Raw genomic sequence first — 23,804 nt, forward strand, 5'->3', positions numbered from 1 at the left:
AAAAATTCACCAATTCATTTCAAACCAAGAAATAAACCACAAATTTCAGCACTTTAGCTACCACTAAGCACAACTTAAGCTTCATTAAGTGTAGGAGGAAGTTCAAACACTACTTACCTAGAACACAAGAGAGGGAGAGTTGTTGATCACCTTAGCTTCCTCAAAAAACTTCACCAAATCACTTTCTAGCACCAAATAGAGGGATTTTATGGAGTAGAAACAAGTTTAAGGGATTGCTTGGGATGATTTGAGCTAGATGGATGCCAACCTTTGAAGAGTTTTCTTCCTTCCTTTGCTAGAGAGAGAGAGCCGACCAACAAGGAGAAGAAAAGAGTGAATTTTTGGTGATTTTTGAGGTATTTAATCAATTAGTCAAAAAAAAGTCAAAAAGGTGAATAGTTGTCCACCAAGTCCAACCAATGGAAGAGTGACACTTGTCACTTCATTAAATGCATTCCTATCGCTTTCTTTTCCTCTCACATCAATCACTTCACATCCTCTACTTATCTCTTAACACCCGATAAATTTCAACCAGTATCCGAAATTTAACCTAATTGGCCGAATTTTTTCGAACTTTTCGCACTAGTGGGTCCCACGTCCGATATATATCCTTAATTTTTCAAAAACTCTCCAATACTAGAAAAATCATCTAAAAAGATAATTACTCATAATATTCACCAGGAAAATTTTTTTCCTAAGCCAGAAAATGTAGAAAACATGCCATTAAAGGGGATAAACCCTAGGAAAATTATTAAGAGGAATTTACGGGTTCTCACATTCCTTGGCAGGCTGAGTCTTTGATTCCTTTTTAGAACGTTTTCTTTTTGCAATTTATTTGGCAGACGACTCAGTATTCTGAACCTCAGGCCTTGTCCGTGGAGATTTTCTGATAGATGGTTCAGGGGTGTGCTGATCCTCAGCATTTTTCTCTACATTTGATTGAGAGTGCTTCTCTTTTGGGCAGATCTTTTTCTTTCCCCAGGTGATTTCGTGACATTTACTTCAGCATGGATGGGCTCTTCCATTTCTTCTGCATTCCTACTAACTGGATTTTCTTTAGAGTGATGCTCTTCCATCTGCTCATCAGATGGCTCAACAGTTGGAGCATCTCGCTTCCTTTGAGCAGTTTGCTTCACCTTTCCACCTCAATTTGTAGTTTTCTTTTTGGATGCTTTGGTGGAGGGTTCCACAATATCAATATCCTCATTCCTTAGTCTAAAAGAGCGTCTGACCCCTACAGAATCACCTCTAATTCTAGCCATAATGTAATGTAGTTGGATGTTGATGTAGGGAGTGGTACAGAGTGTGTAAGATAGATGAAAAATGTAATATGAACTAATGTTGATGCACGAACCAACTACAAGAAGTAAGTTTTGAGAACTTAGGGCTTCGGATGCGAATTGGAAATTATGAGGCAGTTGAAAGTTGGAAGAGGTTATTATGTCCAGATAACGGGCAATATGAGTGTAATAGTGTCAATTGAATCAATTTTTTAGAACTTGATTAGAGGAGAGAGTAATTTGAAATTTGAATTTTGAGAGAAAACTGAAGGATTGCTTCCGAGACTAAGAGAGTAAATGAACTTGATGAGGTAGGTGACTTCCTTATATAAAGCAATTTTTGAGTGTCGGATGGCCGAACGAAGTGACGCGTCGGACGCAACCGTCCGAACCTGAATTTTTCTGAAAAAGAGATGAAGAACACTGTCGGACGTCCGTTCTAATCCATCGGACGTCCGATAAAGAGTGACCAAAGAGAAACTTAGAGAATTTTTCTGAAACACCTAGTTTTGTTCTCAGATACACAAATTGATCCAGTGGAAGGGCTTTGGTGAGGATATCAGCAATTTGATTTTTAGAACAAACATAGTGAACACATATTTCACTCTTGTCGACAAGATCGTGAATGAAGTGATGCTTAATGTCTATGTGCTTGGTCCTAAAATGTTGAATGGAATTTTTTATCATATTGATGGCACTAGCATTGTCACAAAACATAGGCACGTAATTATACACTAAACCAAAATCATTTAATGTATTTTTCATCCACAACAATTGAGCATAGCAAGCACCAGCAACAACATATTCTGCTTCGGTTGTAGACAATGAAATGGCATTCTGTTTCTTGCTGAACCAAGATACTAAGCAATTTCCAAGGAAGTTACATATGCCAATTGTACTTTTTCTATCTACTCTACAGCCACCAAAATCAGCATCAGAGAATCCACACAAGAGAAGTTTATGACACTTAGGTTACCAAAAGCCAAAATTCAAGGTTCCTTTTAAGTATCTAAAGATTCTTTTTACCGGATTTAAGTGTGATTCCTTTGGACAAAACTGAAAACAAGCACACAAGCACACAGCAAACATGATATCAGGCCTACTAGCTGTTAAGTAAAGCAAGCTACTAATCATACCTCTATACTTCTTTTTATCAACTTTTGTACCTTATTCATCTTTGTCAAGTTTGGTAGATGTGCACATGGGTGTTCCAACTTGTTTTGAATCCTTCATTCCAAATCTTTTTAGCAGTTCCTTGATGTATTTGGTTTGATTAATGAATGTTCCATCTTCGGTTTGTGTCACTTGGAGTCCAAGGAAGAAATTTAATTCTCCCATCATGCTCATTTCAAACTCTTTTTGTATGATTTTGAAAAATCCTTGCACAAACTCTCATTAGTATCACCAAATATAATATCATCCACATATATTTGTACAATTAGAAGATCATGTGAACTTTGTTTAGTGAAAAGAGTAGTATCTACTATGTCTCTTTTGAATCCATTTTCAATCAAAAACCACTCAAACGTTCATACCATACTCTTGGAACTTGTTTTAATCCATATAAGGCTTTTGAGAGTTTAAAAACATGATTTGGATAGATTTCATTTTCAAAACCACGAGGTTGATCAACATAAACTTCTTGATCTATAAAGCCATTTAAGAAAGCACTTTTAACATCCATTTGAAATAATTTAAAATTTTTGAAACATGCAAAAGCCAAAAACATTCTAATAGATTCTAACCTATCTACGGGTAAAAATGATTCATTAAAATCTATTCTTTCTTCTTGAGTATATCCCTTAACTACCAATCTGGCCTTATTTCTAACTACCTCATATTTGTCATTCATTTTGTTTCTAAAAATCCACTTAGTGCCAATGATAGGATGTTCATGTGGTCTAACAACTGATGTCCAAATCTTGTTTCTTTCAAATTGATTTAACTCCTCTTCCATGGCTAAAATCCAGATCTCATCTTTCAATGTATCCACAACATTTTTAGGCTCAAAATGTGAGACCAATGCAAAGTTATCTATTAGTTGTCTAGAAGAGGAACATGTTCTGACCTTTTCGGATGGATCACCAATGATAAGTTCCTTAGAATGGTTTTGGACAAATTTTCAGACTCTTGAATGATCATTAGAAATGGTAGTGTCTCGTCATTGTCTTTCCTACCAGGACTGTCTTGATTTTCATCTTCTTTTGAATCATTTTCTGATGAAGTTGTGCCTTGGTTAGTGATTGGTAGCTTCTTTAGTTCTTCTAGAACACATGCATCATCATTTTCACCATAACTCATGGAAATGTCACCATTAGATTCATCGAAAGTGATATGTATAGCTTCCTTTATAACCAGAGTTCTACGATTATAAACTCTAAAGGCTCTCTTATTTTCACAATATTCCAAAAAGATCCTCTCATCAGATTTTTTTATCAAACTTACCAAGATTCTCCTTGATGTTTAGAATGAAACATTTGCAACCAAAAACTTTAAAATAACCAACGACAGGCTTTTTATCAAACAACAAATCATACGAAGTTTTATTCAAGATTGGTCTTAAAAGAACTCTGTTCATGGTATAGCAGGCAGTGTTTATAGTTTCAGCCCAAAAGTACTTTGGTAAGTTGCATTAACTAAGTATGGTTCTAGTAGCCTCTTGAAGAGTTCTATTTTCCCTTTCAACCACTCCATTTTGTTGGGGAATTCTAGTAATAGAAAACTCATGTGTAATGCCATTGTTGTCACAAAATTCTAGAAAGCCACAAAAATGAAATTTTGTGCCGTTGTCACTTCGGATTTTTATAATTTTCAAACCAATCAGATTCTAAACCTTAGCAAACAGAGAAACAAAGTTTTTTAAAGCATCATCTTTATGTGCAAGAAACATCACCCAAGTGTATCTAGAATAGTCATCAACAACAACAAAACAAAATCTTTTGCCACCTAGGCTTGTGGTTTGAGTAGGACCAAAAAGATCAAGATGTAAGAGTTCTAAGGGCTTTGTAGTAGAAACAAATTTCTTGGGTTTAAAAGATATCTTGACTTGTTTTCCGAATTGGCAAGCATCACAGATACGGTCTTTATTAAAGTTGAGTTTTGGAAGCCCTTTAACCAGTTCCTTTTTGAAAATCTCTTTTAGCAAATCCATATTGAAATGACAAAGCCTTCTATGCCACAATCAGGGATCCTCATTTGCTAATTTGAGACAACTAAGGCTGGAAGAATCAACTTTTCCAAGAATAACTACATAAATGTCATTAACTCTTTTTTCTTTGAAGACAATGTTGAACTTTGAGTCAAGAACAAGACATTCATGTTTTTTAAATAACACAAACAGGTTCCTATCACATAATTGACTAACACTTAGCAAGTTATAGCTCAGGTTGTCAACTAAAAGGACATTATGAGCAAAAGTTTGACCATTCTTACCAACATCAGCAATTCCAACAGTTTTGACTTTATTATCATCTCCAAAAATTACCTTTTCACTTGCTTTTTGCTTGAGTTTGATGAATTGTGATGCATCACCGGTCATATATCTTGAGCATCCACTATTAATGAACCATTTTGATTCTTTAACAATGTTTACCAAGTTCGCCTACACAAAAGTCCACAAGATAATATTTGGTACCCATTACTTTTTGAATCCTTGAGAGTTAGCATTATGTCTAACCATCTACATGCATCTCATACCATTTCTCATGTTTTTCTTAACATAACAGTTGCTATTCATGTGACTAAATTGACAACAAAAGCTGCTCATAGTTGATGGATCATTCAAATGAACAGGTTTAACAAAACTGACTTGACATCTCCTATAGATGGTAAAATCATTTGCATGATAATTTAACTTATTCTGATGAGTGCTAAAGTGAGATTTTTTAACATTCCTTTGAAAGTAATTCTGTTTCTGATGTTGAAGCCACTGGCCAAGATCATTCATTCTTCGTTTCAAACAATTTTGTTCATTTTTGAGTATGTCACAGAAATTTGTTTTTCTTTCGAGTTTAGCATGCAAATCTAATTCAATCATTTTCAGATTCTCATTTTTATTTTTCAAGTGTTTGTTTTGTCGATAAAGATTTGCATTGCCTTGAATTAAAAAGCTGATCTTCTATTTTAGTTCCTTGTTCCTGACATAGGATTCTTTCAAACTGTTGTACATTTTTTTAAAAAACGAATTAACATCATCATCGGATTCACTATCACTATCAGTTAGAGAGTTACACGTAATTACCTCTTCATCACCAATGGCCATGAAGGCCACTTGGGCAGATTCCTCTTCTCTTCGACTTCACCTTCTGAATTGCAGTTATTCCAAGTGATCTAAAAATTATTGAACCTTGGTTTTCGTTCAATCTTGCTCTCCTTCTTCCTTTTTGTTGGACACTCATTTGCATAATGTCCAGGTTGACCGCATTCAAAACACTTATCAGTTTACTTTTTGTTAAACTCTAGTTTTCCTTTATTTCTCAAGTTGTTGGACTGATTTTGGAAGGAATTGCTCGGACCACCTTTTCTGAATCTCCTCTTGTTGAGTATTCTTTTGAAACCTCTTGTGATGAGTGCAATGTCACTGTCATCACCTTCCATGTCTTCTCCATCCAGAGAGGTTGTATCCTCTTCGTCTTGTGAACCTTTCAAAACAATACTCCTTCTCATCTTTGTGCTTTCCTCTTCTTGCACCTTGGATTTGAGTTTCAGCTAATAAGAGATTAGAGAGTTAATAAGAGATTCAATAGGTAGGATATTTAGATCTTTAGTTTCTTCTATAGCAGTCACTTTACTCTCCCAATCCTTTGATAAGGCATTCAAAATTTTTCTATTTTTCTCACATAGAGAGAGTAGTTCTTCTCAAGCATTTTTAAATCCTTGATAAGATCATTGAATCTGTAGTACATCTTGTCAATGTTTTCATGAGATTCCATCATAAAGGATTCATACTTAGTGACTATGATGAATTTCTTTTGTTCTCTCACATTCTCGCGTCCTTTATGGATTTCTCTAAGTTTATCCCAAATTTCTTTTGCAGATCTGCAGCCTTTGACTATAATGGACTCATTTGAATCTAGAGTATTATATAATACATTCATAGTCTTGGCATTTAGAGTAAGATGAGTTCTATTTTCAGCAGTCAACTCACTTCTTGTTTTTGGTCTCGACCTATGAGTATTATCATCAATAATAGAAGCATCATATGAACCTTCATTAACAATAAACCATAACTCAATATCAATAGATTGTAAGAAAATGATCATGCTCTCATTTCAACTCACATAGTTTGACCCATTGAACATAGGAAATCTAGTGACAGATTGTCCCTTAAAGAACATGGCATTGTTGGTTGTCATTTTTGTGAGAACTCGTAACTTTTCCATTTGTTAGGTTTTATAATCTTTCTAGGTTTTCTTATTTTCAATGGCTTGTTTTCTACACTTTCTGTATCCGAAAAATTTTCTAGATTATTTTTACGAGTAAATATAGTTTTTAGATGATTTTTCTAGTATCGAATAGATTTTGAGAAATTAAGAACGTATATCGGACGTGGGACCTGCTAGTGCGAAAAGTTCGGAAAAATTCGGCCACTAAGGTTAAGTTTCGGATACTGTGTAAAATTTATCGGGTGTTAAGAGATAAGTAGAGAGTGAGATATGATTGATGTGAGAGAGAAAAAGAAGTGATAAGATTGCATTAATGAGGTGACAAGTGTCACCCTCTTATTGGTTTTACTTTAAGATTTACTATTCACTATTTTGACTTTTGACCAAATTGAGTAAATATCTTGAAAAATTGTTCAAAAATCACCATTTTCTTCTCCTCCATGGCCGGTTCTTCCTTGAGCCAAGAAGAAAGAAATTCTTCAACTTTCTAGCTTCCATTTCACTCAATCTTCCAAAACCAACCACATAAATTAGATTCTACTCCATAAAATCTATCCATTGGGTGCTAGTGAGTGGTCTAGTGAAGTTTGTTTGAAGAGCTAAGGTTTCCAACATCTCTATCTCTCTTGTTTACTTGGTAAGTGGTGCATGACTTCCCTCTTATACTTAATAAAGCTTAAATTATGCTTAGTAGTGGCTAAAGTGATGGATTATGTGATTTATTTCTTGATTTGAAGAGTTTTGGTGAAGTTTTCAATTTTATGATGAATTTTCTGGTTTAATATGAATGGGATGTTGTGGCCATCTATGATGGTTGATAATGAGGGGTAATGACTCATGTGGGTGTGAATTGGTGTTAATAGCAACTAATTTTGGGTTTGGAGTGAATTGTGAAATGTTTGGGTTTTTCAACCCCTAATTCTGTCCGGTTTTGGATCATAGGGTTAGAGGCCGAATTGGACTTTGCTCAAAACATGAAAGTTGTAGGTATTGATGAGTTTGAAGTGTCTGCAAAATTTCAGGTCATTTGGATTAGTGTAGAGTGAGATATGCCGATTTTACTGTTGCTGTTCTGGGTTGATCAGAATGCGAAAACTGCACTTGTAATTGGCCATTTTGACTGGAATTGGTTTGGATTTTGTTGTTGGTGTCTTCTGATGAAATGTAGCTGAATGTCTTAGCTACCATATTCCTTTGGAATCAATGCATTTGGACCTGTATAGACCGAGTTGTACTGATTACAGTTTTGTGTGATTTGTAAACCTGCAATTACGGTTCAGGTTGTGGTATTCTGCATTTTCGACCTAGTTGTGCTAGGATTTGGACTGAGTGGCCTTCTACATTGTTGTAGCCCTGTTTCATAGTTTCGAAACGGTGGGTCTTGTACCCCCATCCGATAACCGTAGTGAAAGTGGTGTCATTACCGCATTATGAGGTCAAATACGTTTTTTTGTTAAGGCCTAAGTTAAAGCCATTTCTTAATTTCTGGTTACCTATAATGCTTATTTATGCATATGAAACCCTATTAGGGTTATAATTGGTATGGCTATATGACTCGTTATCGAGTCTCTTTTAGGGCTTGCTTTTATTTCGGTTGTTTCCTAGCTAACTTTTGTACTTGTACCACTTTGAGCCTAGCGAACGGCTTTTGGGAAATGAGATGAATTATGTGTGAGATGTTGGGACTGATTTGAGGATATAATGAAGCCTTAATGGCTGGAAAAGTAAGAAATTTAGGGGAAGTGCTGCCCGATTTTCTAGGCCGTTTGGTTCCTTTAAGTTGGATTTGCCTTATGGTAGAATGAAAGGCTTTTGGGTTGTTTGCGCCTAGGTCTTCATGCTACCTTTTCGTTTCCAAGGGAATCATGTTTTTGCCTTCTTGCATTACTATTTATTTGGCAAGGCGTACGACGTGTAGTCGAGCCTCACATGTGCATTCTGTTTACTCGATTCTGGAAGTAAAACCTTCAATTGGTTTATTTTAATTATTTTAGGGTTTCTTGGCGATTAAGGCCAATCTGAAGTGAAAACTTTTGAAGTTGAACCGGTGAGTGTTCCACTACCTGCTACCCATTATGTGAAATATCTGAATATCTGAATACTTGATTTATGGCTATTGAAGCCAAATACTGTTTTGATAAAATGGAGGCGAGGGTGTACTTTATCACACTCGTTCTTCTATCTGCTCATATGCCAATTTTGAGTGCCTATCTAAATCTGCCGTCTGAATCTCCTATCCTGTATCTGTATCTGAATCTGTTATCTGTGTCTGCATCTGTTCGGATTTCAATGACCTATGAGCTCAATCCTGTGGCTAAGTTATTCGACTCGGGCCGGCAAGGGCCTGGACGATTAGATAACGAACCACGGTAGTCTGTTCGGGGATTTTGGGTATTGAGACCCTTGATTCCGGGTATACTCGAGTATTACCATTTCTGTTCGGTTACGGTGAGCGGGCCCGGTAAAGGGGTGTTTGGTGGACGGAATTCGGTGTAAAGAGGGGTCTACGGACGTGTTGGTTCTATATGCGTTGACGGAGAGTCAACCGGTTTGGATCAAGTACTGCGCTGGAAATTTGGCTCCTGAGAGCCACCCGTATCCTTCTGATTTGAATCATTAGTTCCTTTGCTTTCCATCTGACATGTGTATCTGATTTGTTAAATGTGAAATGCCATGATTTTATTGCTATCTGTTTGGTACCTCATTGAGCGCAAGCTCACCCCGTTCTATTCCTTTTGTTTTCCTTACAGGAAAAATAAATACTTTTGGACTGGATTTGATAATCGGTTGCCGACTTGAGCTAGTTGGACATATCTTTTGTATAGCTCATTGATTTAAACCCTAAATATAGTTTGGGTCCGTTTCTCTTTTGGATTTGGCAAACCGTATATGTATCCACTTTTGAATCATTTTGGTATGCCCCTTTTGGGTTGTATATGCGAACTTGTGAGATGTAAATATTTGCTTGACGATTGGTTGGGTTTTAACGTGTCGGTTCCTCTTCATGGCCGACTCCGACTTTGTTTTTATATTTATTTTTGTGGGTTCGACTTGTTCACTCGCGGTTGTATGACCCGAAAAGTATTAGATCGCGCTAATCTGAACCGTTAGTCCTGGCGAGAGCTGGGCAGGCAGTCCGCCAACCCCTTTGGTTCGCCTTAGGGGAAGGTGGGGCTGTTACAATTTTTACTCCCAAGCCGATTAAGTTTAATCTTTAGGAGACCAAGCTCTGATATCAATTGTAAGGATCGAAGACAATCTAAGAGGGGGGTGAATTAGGTTATCTAAAAAAACTAGCCAAGATATGAGTCTCTTTTTCTAGAACTTTCTTTCTTTTTCTAAAGGACCTCACAAAGAAACAATTAATGGACTAGTTCAAATAATTTGTGAGTAGAAGAAATATACAATAATATATATTGCAAGACAGTAAGTAAAGGGATAGAATGGCAGACCAAGTTTCAAACTTGACTTAAGTTTGAATATCATTTTATATACCAAATTTCTTCAAATTGATCAACTTACAACCAATCCCTTGTGTACAAAAGAAGAATCACTTCCTCCTTACCTCAAGTCTCACTCGATCAAAAAAAAAATTTTACAATCACTCGGATAACCCTCACAAAGCTACACTATTAAAGAAACTGAATCACACTTGAAAAGCTAAAAGAAGATTACACAACTAAGAGTACAAATCTTCTTTTTGGATTATTCTTACACTTGAATCACTCAAGATCTGATGTAGACTTAATGTGTAAAATTATTTTGAAGTAGTTGACTATTCTCTATTTATAGAAGACCAAAAAAATTTTCAATTAATACTGTCAACGAATAGAAGGCAACTGAAGAGTCAACTAGCCGTTGGTGATGTCAGACGCCCGGTACTATGATTTTCTGCGTCCGAACGAAGATAGTGAATTCAAGACATTTTCTTGAGATTCTCAGGACTTCCGGTGCTTTCACAATATACGTCCGAATGTAAACTTGCAAATCCTTCTTTATTTCTATCGAACGTCCGGTGCTCTCAGTGCATTGCGTTCGAAGTACCGCAATGTTTATCGGACGTTCGGTATTGAGGTATTATGTGTCCGATCGAGGTCAGTGATCATAGAAGACTTGGCTTATTATCTTCAGACATCCGAGTGTGAGTTCTTCATGCGTCCGAAGTTACTCGAAGGTTGTCGGCATTCCGATATGGTCCTTTTGTGCATCCGATAACTATTTCAGCAATTTGTCAATCTTCGATCCTATTTTGGCTTCAAGTCTTTGACCTTGTTTTTGTTCCAATTCCTGAAACAATCTTTTTAAAGATTATTAGTAACATTCAATTGTTTTGTAATCATCAAAAGTTATGGACTAAGATATACATTGATCTTGCTAATGTCAAATTTGTGAGAACCCGTAAAAACCCTAATCTTTTCCTAGGGTTTATTTCCCCTTAATTGCATGTTTTCTGCGTTTTCTGGCTTAGGAAATTTTCCTGATGAATTTTTATGAGCAATTATAGTTTTAAGATGATTTTTCTAGTATTGGAGAATTTTTAGAAAATTAAGAATATATATTGGACGTGGGACCCACTAGTGCGATAAGTTCGGAAAAATTCGGCCAATAAGGTTAAGTTTCGGATACTGTGAAAAATTTATCGGGTGTTAAGAGATATGTAGAGTGTGTGAAATGATTGATGTGAGAGAGAAAAGAAAGATAAGAATGCATTTATGAAGGTGACAAGTGTCACCTTCTCATTGGATGGCTTTTAAGAAACACTATTCATTTTCTTGACTTTTTTGACCAAGGGTTTAAATATCAAAAATTGCACAAAATTCACCATTTTGCACCCTTGATGGCCGGCCCTCTCCAAGCAAGAAGAAAGACAAAACTCTTCAACATTCTAGCAAACTCCTAGCTCAAATCAACTAAACCACTTGTTTAACTTAGTTTTCACTCCATAAAATTCTTCCTTCTAGAGCTAGTAAGTTGTTTGGTGAACTTTGTTTGAAGGATTAAGGTGCCCAACATCTTCCTCTCTCTTGGTTCTTGGTAAGTGAAGCTTGAAACACTCTACTACACCTAATGATGCTTAGGTTGTGCTTATTAGTGATAAGAGTGCTGAAATTTCTGGTTTTAATCTTGGTTTGAAGTGATTTGGTGAAGTTTTCCATTTTATGATGATTTTTCTGGTTTAATTGGATTATGATGGTGTGGTTGTTTGTGATGATTGGCAATGGACTATAATGACTCTTGTAGGTGTGAATTGTTGCTAAATGCAACTAATTTTGGATTTGGATGGAAAATGGAAAGTTAGGGTTCTTAAATCCCCAATTCTGTCCGGTTTTGGATCATAGGGTTAGAGGCCGAATTTGACTTTACTCAAAACATGAAAGTTGTAGTTATTGATGTGTTTGAGGTGTCTGTAAAATTTCAGGTCATTTGGATTAATGTGGAATGAGTTATGACGAAATTACTGTAGCTGTTCTGCTTTGGACAGAATGCGAAAACTGTACTGGTTATTGGCCATTTTGACTGGAATTGGTTTGGATTTAGTTGTTGGTGTCTTCTGATGAAATGTATCTGGATGTCTTAGCTAACATATGCCTTTGGAATTTCGGCATTTGGACTTGTATGGACTGAGATATACCGATTACAGTTTTCTGTGTTTTGCAAACCTGTTTTGGTGATTCTGGTTTAGTGTTTGGCATTTTTGACCTAGTTGGGCCAGGAACTGGATTGAGTGACCTTCTACATTGTTGTAGCCCTGTTTCATAGCTTTAAAACGGTGGGTCTTGCACCCCCATCCGATAACCGTAGTGAAAGTGGTGTCATTACCGCATTATGAGGTCAAATACGTTTTTTTTGTTAAGGCCTAAGTTAAAGCCATTTCTTCATTTCTGGTTACCTATGATGCTTATTTATGCATATGAAACCCTATTAGGGTTATAATTGGTATGGCTATATGACTCGTTATCGAGTCTCTTTTAGGGCTTGCTTTCATTTCGGTTGTTTCCTAGCTAACTTTTGCACTTGTACCACTTTGAGCCTAGCGAACGGCTTTTGGGAAATGAGATGAATTTTGTGTGAGGTGTTGGGACTGATTTGAGGATATAATGAAGCCTTGATGGCTGGAAAAGTAAGAATTTTAGGGGAGGTGCTGCCCGATTTTATAGGCCGTTTGGTTCCTTTAAGTTGGATTTGCCTTTTGGTGGAAATGAAAGGCTTTTGGGTTGTTTGCGCCTAAGTCTTCATGTTACCTTTTTGTTTCCAAGAAAATCATGTTTTCCACCCTTGCATTGGTAATTATTTGGCGAGGCATACGACAAGTAGTCGAGCCTCATGTGCACTGTGTTTACTCGATTATGGATGTGAAACCTTCAATTGGTTTATTTTGTTATTTTAGGGTTTTTGGCGATTAAGGCCAATCTGAAGTGAAAACTTTTGAAGTTGAACCGGTGAGTGTACCACTCCCCTCCATTGCTGTTTAACTTGATTTCTGCTCTGCAATCTGTTTATTTGTTCGAGACGGGGGTGTACTTTATCACACTCGTTCTCTAGTCTGTTCATATGCCAATTTACTATGCAAAATTTGAATCTGTTATCTGTGTCTGCATCTGTTCGAATTTCTATGACCTATGAGCTCAATCCTGTGGCTAAGTTATTCGAGTCGGGCCGGCAAGGGCCTGGACGATTAGATAACGAACCACGGTAGTCTGTTCGGGGATTTTTGGGTATTGAGACCCTTGATTCCGGTATACTCGAGTATTACCATTTCTGTTCGGTTATGGTGAGCGGGCCCGGTAAAGGGGTGTTTGGTGGACGGAGTTCGGTGTAAAGAGGGGTCTACCGACGTTTTGGTTCTATATACGTTGACGGAGAGTCAACCGGTTTGGATCAAGTACTGCGCTGGAAATTTGGCTCCTGAGAGCCACCCGTATCCTTCTGATTTGAATCATTGGTTCCTTTGCTTTACATCTGGCATGTGTATCTGATTTGTTAAATGTGAAATGCCATGATTTTCTGCTATATGTTTGGTACCTCATTGAGCGCAAGCTCACCCCTTTCTGTTCCTTTTGTTTTCCTTACAGGAAAATAAACCCTTTTGGTCTGGATTTGACAAATGGCTGCCAAATTGAGCTAGTTGAACATATCTTTTGTATAGCTCATGTATTAAAACCCTAAGTGTACTTTTGGGGCGTTTTCTCTTTTGATTTGGCAAACCGTGTATATGTATTAACTTTTGAAAACTTTTGTATGTCCTTTTGGATTGTAATCGCTAAAGTTCAGATGTGAATGTTTGTTAGCTATTTCGGTTGGGTTCTGACGGGTCGGTTACTATTCATGGCCGACCCCGGATTTCATTTTTTTTTATTCTGGGTTATTTTACCATTTTGACTTGTTTACGCTCGTTTGTAAGTTCCGGATTGCTATAGATAGTTCTAGTCTGCATCGTGAGTCCTGGCGAGAGCTGGGCAGGCAGTCCGCTCACCCCTTTGGTTCGCCTTAGGGGAAAGTGGGGTTGTCACAAAATTAGTGGCTTTAGTAGCTAAATATGTTGATTTGTGGTAGGTTTTATGGTTGAAAGTGGAGTTTTGATGAATTTTTGATTTATTAGTGATTTTTCTATTTTTATGTCATAATTATTGTTTAGTCATGGATTGATGGCTTGTTATAGTGTAAAATGAAGTTCGTATATGTTGGATATGATTGGTTGCGAAAAATTTCTGGTTTGGTGCGGAAATTCTAGTTTAGAGTTTCATCTTACCCTGTTTTGGCCAGTTCTGTTCGGCCATGATGGATGCTGAATCAGGCTTAGGTTAAAACATAAAAGTTGTAGAAAATGGTGTTAACTAGCTTCCTGTAAAATTTCAACTCAATCCGAGCACTGTATCATATGAAATGACCAAAATACCCTTGACTGCCCATGAGTCTGTTTCGCGAACAGATTTCTGTTTTCATGGAGATTTCCATTTTTGACCATGAAAATGCATGATTTGACTTTGGAGGTCTTCATAAGAAATGTAGGTATATGTCTTGGCTTCGAATGCCATAAGATTCGTTTCAATCCGATAAGTGTAGCTTCATTTGTGGTTGTTATGCCGAAAGGTATTTTATCGCCTATGATTTGTATGTGAAATTGTATTTGATTTGGGATGAGATTCGGTTTTTGATTGTAAGATGGAAAGTGAAGAAATGAAGGAAAAATGCTGTCTGTTTATTTTCTTGAAGTTTGAAAAAGTAAAAGTAAGATTTGAAATGTGATTTGGGGATGCATTGGACTTACTTTTTTTAATAGTGTTACTTGAACTAGATTCCATTTGAACTTGTACTTTTCCGCATGGTGAATGAGACAACTGTTTTAAGCATGATACTTAGTTACAAATGTCAAGTTTTAAATTTCAAATATTTATTGATTTTCTTTCCAAAACAAAGAAGAGTTGCATAGGGTTTTTCGGCCGCAAAACCTATTTTATCAAGCGAGGCTTTAGGTGTGAACTTAGAGTTTGTTTATCTTTCTTTTCATATGATTTTACTCAAAACACTTGTTATATGTTATTTCTTTGCATATGAGATAGTTTCAGACCAAACGAAGAGCTTTACGAAAATTTGAACACAACTGTCTTTTCATATCCGACCGTAATCTGACGTGGCACTGTTCATTCGTTTTCCGATAAAATTTTCTAAAAACCTTTTGAGTATAATTTTTTGTTTGGGTTGGAAAACCCTTAGTTACTCATATCCTTTGATGTAAATGTACTCTTTTCACTTTAAAACTCATATGTATACATTGTACTAGTAAGTATTCGAATTTTCTTTAAATCACTTAAACCTTTGATGGTTGAAGTATAATGTGTTCTTTTGATTATATTAGGGTTCCTTGGTGATTGAGAGTGTTATTCGGAAGGATATTTTGGACGTTATTTTGCGTAAATAAGTTAGTGTTTCTTGTTTGTTATGTTTTCTTGATTATATGGCTTGTTATGAATGATTGATAACATGTTAAATGTGTTCTATGATTGTTAAAACGAGTTTTCTAGACGAATGTGTACTTTATCGCACTCAACCTAAATGAATGTAAAATTTTCTATGATTCAATGATTGAAACGTTACTTGTGCATGAATGTAAGTCTTTTGGCTGAACTAGACCCTGCCCTTCGTTACCGATCGACTCAAACCAGAAGCGGATTCGATCGGGCAATTTGGTGACTCTGGGTGAATGTTTGGTATACTCGAGTATTACCCTGTTGTCTGGTGGAGTCCGGCCAACGTCCGGAAGAGAGTGAAATAAAATGAATGAACTATTGGTAATGTGAATGAGGGGTTTTTACTTACAAAAATGCATTTTCAAATGATTGGAGAAATAAGGAAATGAAAGGAGAATGAACGAATGAATGGCTCCATGTGAGCACGTATCCTTTTAATGAATGTGTTATTATCGTTTTATATTGTAAACAATTCTTGAATTATTGGTTATCTATGGTTAATGCATTGGACTAATTGTTTGATTATGTGTTTGGAACCTCACTAAACTTTTACCTCATTCCTTTAGTTTTGCTTTCCTTAACAGGGGAAGGCGAATAAGGACGAGAGTTCTGTATAGACTAGTCTAGACTAGTTTCTTGAATTTTGTAATAGTTCTCGTCCTAGCGCTTGGCACGGGCTGGATGTATGAAGAATTGAGAACCTTTGTATATTTGAGTCTCTCCTTTTTGAGATAGAAATGTACATAACTTTGCTTTAAGTTTTGGATTGTTATTATGTTTCTTTCTTGTGATTTTATTTCGGATGTGATTGAGGTATGACTGAGTTCTGGCGAGAGCTGGACAGGCATTTCGCCGAACCCTTTGGTTCGCTGTAGGGTGAGGTGGGGCTGTCACAGTTGGTATCAGAGCCTGTTTCGCGTGGTCTCTGCACAGAGTGAGCTTGGGCCAAGTGGTGAATAGGTATGAAGAACTAAGTGCTCATTCGAGCATAAACTATGAATCATAAGTGTTATAAGTGTTAAATCTTTTCATGGTATCTGAGGACCATAGATAGGTACGTTAGGTAGAAATTTCGATTGTAGATAGTTTACTCTTGGGACTAGCCAGCTCGAAATGTGAATTATCTTATTTCGGATTCTCGTGCCCGAGCACTCTAGAGTTGAAGCGATATTAAGTACTTGAGACTTGCATTTTGGGGACATGAACAGACTTTGTCTAGCTAAAATGAGTACAAGAGATTAACGGATGTTTAGTTTGGATAGAAAGTGACGTGAGAGACCAGACGGGGTCATTTTAACTGAGACTGGGACGACATCACCTTTTTCTTTTGATTTGCCATTGTATTGTTATTACATGACCTTTGTTTGTGGTATGTTAATACCTACAGGTGTAATATTGACTGCTTTTGATTATTTGTATAACTTGATATGTCTCCTTGTGTATATGGTGTGTTATGTCGTGTGTATGCTTCTTTGTGTATTTGGTATGTTAGATCTAGTTATCCTAGTCAATTTACTTTATTTATTTATTGACGATCATGGAATAAGTATGTCATAGACTTATTCAAATTACGTACTCCTATATGGAACACTCACCTATTGCAACAAAAGAGTAAGTGCGTATACAATCTTTTAGGTGTTCCCCTCGAGATCCTCTTGAAGGTCTCCTTAAGCACCTGAGTAAACAATAGTTGTCTATTACACACCATCGCTTAAAATTATTTACTTATCAAAAAGGTTGTACTAGTGTTCATTCTAAGGAAAATTCATGAATTGAGCCTCAATTATTCATAATCGAGGCTCGGAAGTGATGTTCAAAAACGGAAGAAAATGTTGAGTTTTATCGTCAAAATCATTGGATGGAAGCAAGTAGGTATGCAATCATGAAAATTATTTTCCAAACGAACGACTGAAATCGAACGAAGATGTGACACGTCACAATCCGGCCAAGATTTGGCCGGATATCCAATCGGATTTCTGGCCGGATTCAACGCAGAGAGCGACCAAAATTTTTTTCACTTCTCACTATCAATCCAGCCAACTATCCTGCCAAGAACTGGCCGGATACGCGGCCAGATTCTGTGAAAATGTTTCCCGCGCAAATATTTAAAAAAAAACTAAGAATTATCGGATTTAGGGGCATTTTTGAAAAAATCATAACTCATTTTCTGAAAGTCCAAAATTGGAAAATTTGGTACTGTCGGAAACTAATTCCAAAGTATTAAAAGTTCCTAGAAAACACTTTTTCTTGACTCCAAATAGAAGACATTCAAAATTTAGCTCAAAGTAGATGTTCTAGAATATCAAGGCAGATTTGGGTTATTTTTCGATAAAGTTTGAAAATTCAGAAAAATTCACTCAATGTGAAATAGCCTCTCAAATTTGAAACTCAATTAGAGTTGCAATCAAAATTTAAAACAAAACAAACAGAACAAGAATCGGAGTTTTGAGCACCAAGATATAGTAACCCAAAGTTGTTGAAAATTTAAGACAATTAGGTAATTTTCAGGTTTAAAGTACCAACTTTGAGATTTTGTTCGAGTATCTAAATGGACTCAGAATGGCACATAAATTAGCATTATTATACTACCATATAAGGGCTATTCCTCTGTCGAATTTCATGGAAAAATACGTATGGAAAGTCGGTTAACAAAGTCACGAAAGTTTCTAAATTTTCAAGGCAAAGCTGCCCTGTGCTACCATTTCCTTTTTCTAAATCATTCGGCTAATGAAATATTTTCAAACATGGTTCATTTGTGTAGATAATGTCTAAATAACATTCAAGATACATTTTCTTAGGTGATTAACACCAACAATTTCGAAATAACAAATCCCAAGTCAAGAATGGCCATTCGGCTAAGAGAAAAGGAAAAGTTTTCCAGATTCAAAGAGCAATTTCGGGACATCATTTGCATATCAAAATGGTTTTAGAATATCACCAAATTTTGCACAATTAAACCTCCATGTGAGGACTACTCCTCTATCAAATTTCATTTCAAAATTCACATGGAAAGGTAGTTAACTAAACCATTAAAGTTCAAGAAATTTCCCAAGGCAAAACTGTCTTCTAGCTCTTCTTTCCTTTTTAAACATTTTGTCCAATGCAACCAACCCAAATCTGATTTATTTGTGAAACAAAGTCCAAGGAACATCTAATATAAAGTTTGGTAGATGTTGGACATCAAAGTTTCCAAAACAACAGGTTCCAAATCAAGTTAGGCCATTTAACTAGCCAAAAGAGGATTTTCAAGCAAAAATCCAGGTCTGTAATTTGGCCATATCTCACTCAATTCAACTTGGAATTGAGCGTAGTTGATGGCGTTGAAAACTTCATTCATAAGGTTACAATTTCTCAGAAGAAATTGTTTTTAAAATCTGTCCACAACTAGCTCATCTTGGAGCATCAAGTTGCAGCTCAAGACGTGGACTCTAGTGAACCAGTAAAATAGGACAGTCATGTTCAAATGCGTGGCACAGTTCACTCAGATGGAGTCTGGACATGAATTTTATACCATTGGAAACCTGGGGAATGTCTATTTTCTACTGCCATAAACAGCACTTGATTTCGACATCGGAGTAAAAAGTTGTAGCCAAAACAATAACACTGCCAGAGCAGTGGCAGGAAAAATTTCCAGTTTTGCTGGTTTCCGAAAATACATCATTTGGCCAACTAAATCACGTTATTTTTTTATGAAACTTTCTACATAATCCACACAACATATAAACATCATAACCAAGTAATTAGAACCATGAAAAATTACTCTAAAGGTCATGGACAACACAGGAGCAGAAATGAAAAATTTCTACCTTCACTCCCCTTTGAGTTTCTATCCAAAACATCACTCATTTCCACTAATTTAAGCACTAAACCAACATAAATTTCATCAAAACATAACAAATCAGTCCATCCAACCATAGTAGGAGTTTATAGAGCGTACACAACAATCTTCATCATAAATAAAGTTACCCACATGAATATACAAGCTTATAAGCGCAATACTACTTCTATAAATTAAGATTTTTAAGGTGGATCGTCACTTCCTTGCTTGGATGTGTGACAGCCCCACCTTCCCCTAAGGCGAACCAAAGGGGTTAGCGGACTGCCTGCCCAGCTCTCGCCAGGACTAACGGTACGGTTTACGTCAATCTAAAACGTTCCGGAACATAACATCGCGCGCAAACAAGTCAAAACACAAAATAAAATAAAATAAAATAAAACGAAAACCGAAGCCGAAATTTATCTAAACCATAGCCAAGCATATATGTACAATGGAAATCAACATTTACAACCATAATGGCATGCCAAAACCATTCATTAAGGAGTACACATTCGATTTGCCTATCAAAAGGAAATGAACCCGTTATACATTAGGGTTTCACTTCAAGAGCTATACAAAAGACATTTACAAGCTCAGTATGGCAATTGACTATCCAGTCCATTTTCAAAAGCAATTATATCCCTGTAAGGAAAACAAATAACACGAAATGAGCCAAAGCCCAGTGGTATACCACCCAATAAGCAATCAAAGTCATATAAGAATGAACCTTCATTTAAAGTGCACAAATAAGCAATGAAGCAAAACGGTAAAAGGATACGGTCGGCTCTCAAGAGCCCATTTCCACGCTTGCAATCTTGAACCAACCTCATTGACTCTCCGTCAATGTTAAAATACCAAACCGTAGACAACTCTTTACTTCCATTCCTTCCACCCAACATACCCCAACCGGGCCCGCACTCCATTTCAGTAGCTTTTGGTAATACTCGAGTTTACCGGAACCAAGGGTCTCATTACCACAAGGTTCCCCAGTACAGTCCCCGTGGCATGATAATTTTCACGACCAAGCCCTCGCCGGCTCGATCCAATTAACTACCACACGGGGTTGAGCTCATAAATGCAGTAAAGCCATTGGATACTCGTCCAACGACACCAAATCAGTTTCCATGAATGGAATGCAGTATCTCATATATCCAGTGCAGTATTTCAGTAAAACACAATCACTAGCCATGAATAAAATCACAAGGGGTGAGGGCGATCAAGTACACCCTCACCTCAATCATTTCCAATAACCAAGTAAGCCTTCAAGGCATCAAATACACATAGCACAAAGCCACATTATAACAAGTAAGTGAGTAGTATACTCACCAAGCAAGTAAGTGGTATTTCATGTACCACGATCACCAAGCCGTCATGCACTACCTTCACGCCTTAGAATCATGCAACACATACAATAAGACTCCATGCCGAGCCATAAACAACACCAATTCACAACCCCAATAGGGTTCTATAAACATATACAAGCATGATAGCAAACCAGAAATTAAGAAAGGGCTTTAACTTAAGCCTTGATAAGAAAACCGGTTTTGACGTCATAATGCGGTAATGGGACAACTCTCACTACAATTATCGGTTGGGGGTGTAAGACCCACCGTTTCGAAGCTATGGAACAGGGCTACAATAATGTAGAAGACCACTCAATCCAGTTCCTAAAACAACTAGGTCAAATATACGAAATACTATACCAGAATTCCCAAAACAGGTTTGCAAAACGTAGAAAACTGTAATCGGTATATCTCAGTCCATACAAGTCCAAATGCCGAAATTCCAAAGGAATAAGTTAGCTAAGTCATCCATCTACATTTCATCAGAAGACACCAACTCCAAAATCCAAACCAAAACCAGTCAAAATGGCCAAATACAAACTCAGTTTTCGCATTCTGATCAAAGCAGAACAGCTACAGTAATTTCGTCATAACTCACTCTACACTAATCCAAATGCCCTGAAATTTTACAGGCACCTTATACACATCAATACCTACAACTTTCATGTTTTGAGAAAAGTCCAATTCGGCTTCTAACCCAGTGATCTAAAACCGGACAGAATTGTGGTTCAAGAACCCTAACTTTTCAAATTTCACACCAAATCCAAAATTGATTGCATTTAACCACAATTCACACTCACTAGAGTCATTTCCAACCATTACAATTCATCATACAAGCCCCCAACATCAAGATCATATTAAACCAGAAAAAATCCCAATAAAATAAAAACTTCACCAAAACTCTTCAAATCAAGAAATAAATCACATTTTCACACACTCATGCCACTTCTAAGCATCATATAACCATCATTAAAGGTAGTAGGGTGTTTCAAGCTTCACTTACCAAGAAACAGGAGAGAGGAAGATGTGGAGCACCTTAGTCCTTCAAACAAAGTTCACCAAACAACTTGCTAGCACTAGAAGGAAAGTTTTTATGGAGTGAAATCTTGTTTATGGCCTTGATTGAGATGATTTGCTAGTAGAAACTTGAAGATTGGAGAAGTTTTCCTTCTTGCAAGAGTGAGAGAGAGAGCCGGCCAAACAAGAGAGAAAAATGGTGATTTTTTGGTGAATTTTGGATATTTAATCCCTTGGTCAAATAAGTCAAGACAATGAATAGTAATTCTTAAAAGTTGAACCAATAAGAAAATGACACGTGGCACCTTATTAAATGCATTCCTATCCTTCTTTTCTCTCTCACATCAATCACTTCACACACTCTACTTATCCCTTAACACCCGATAAATTTTACACAGTATCCGAAACTTAACCTTATTGGCCGAATTTTTCCGAACTTTTCGCACTAGTGGGTCCCACGTCCACTATTTATTCTTAATTTTCTAAAATTTCACCAATGCTAGAAAAATCATCTTAAAACTATAATTGCTCATAAAATCCACTAAGAAAATATTTTTAAGCCAGAAAATGCAAAATTACGCAATTAAAGGGGAAATAAACCCTAGGAAAATATTAGGGTTTTTACGGGTTCTCACACTCTCCCCCCCTTAAAAGAATTTCGTCCTCGAAATTTCTCACCTTAATTCCCGAAAAGGTTTGGGTATTTCTTTCGCATTTCCTCTTCCATTTCCCAAGTAGCTTCCTCCACTCCGTGGTTTCTCCATAACACTTTCACTAGCGGAATCTTCTTGTTTCTGAGCTCTTTGACTTTTCGATCGAGTACTTGGACTGGTTTCTCTTCATAAGCCAGTGATTCATCCACTTCGATATCCTCCGGTTGCAACACATGAGATGGGTCTGGATGATACTTCTTTAGCATCGAGACGTGAAAGACATCGTGGATTCGAGATAGACTGGATGGCAGTTCCAATCGATACGCGACCGCTCCAACCCTTTGAAGGATCTTGTAGGGTCCGACGTACCGCGGTTGAAGCTTCTTTCCTTTCCCCGTTGTAAGACTTCGTAAGGTTGTGATCTTAAGAAATACTTGATCTCCAACTTCAAATTCCAAATCCTTCCTTCGGTTATCCGCGTAGCTCTTTTGGCGACTCTGGGCGGTTTGAAGCCGTTGCTTTATCAACTTGACCTTCTCGTGAGCCTCTTCCATCCACGGAATAGTTGTCGGGTCTAGGGCTTTCTTTTCACCAACTTCGTCCCAGTAAATCGGTGAGCGGCACTTGCGTCCGTAGAGAGCTTCGTACGGAGCCATTTGAATTGACGAATGGAAGCTATTATTGTACGCAAACTCCACTAAGGTCATGTGCTGACCCCAATTGCCTCCGAAATCCAAGATGCACGTTCGCAGCATGTCCTCGAGAGTTTGAATTGTCCGTTCTGACTGACCATCCGTCTGAGGATGATAAGTAGTGCTCAAGTTGAGTTTCGTCCCCAGGGTTTCTTGAAACTTCTGCCAAAATCGCGATACAAACCGTGGATCCCGATCAGAGACAATGCTCATAGGCACGCCGTGTAACCTTACAATTTCATCCATGTACAATCGGGTCAATTTGTCCATTGAGTACTTCATGTTCACCGGCAAGAAATGGGCCGACTTGGTTAATCGATCAACGATCACCCAAACGGCATCGTGACCTCTTTGCGTCCTCGGTAAACCGGAAACGAAGTCCATGGTGATGTTTTCCCACTTCCACTCGGGTATCTCCAAGGGTTGTAACAGACCCGATGGTTTTTGATGCTCTGCCTTCACTTGCTGGCAAATGAGACATTTCTGCACGTACTGCGCGATTTCCCTCTTCATATTATCCCACCAGTAAGTTCCCTTCAGGTCTTGATACATCTTGCTGCTACCCGGATGGATTGTATACTTAGACCTATGAGCTTCCTCCAGAATTTCTGCTTTCAATGACTCGTCCTTTGGTACTACAATTCGGTTC

Source organism: Coffea arabica, chromosome 9c (genome assembly GCF_036785885.1).
Source record: "Coffea arabica cultivar ET-39 chromosome 9c, Coffea Arabica ET-39 HiFi, whole genome shotgun sequence".
Taxonomy (NCBI): domain Eukaryota; kingdom Viridiplantae; phylum Streptophyta; class Magnoliopsida; order Gentianales; family Rubiaceae; genus Coffea; species Coffea arabica.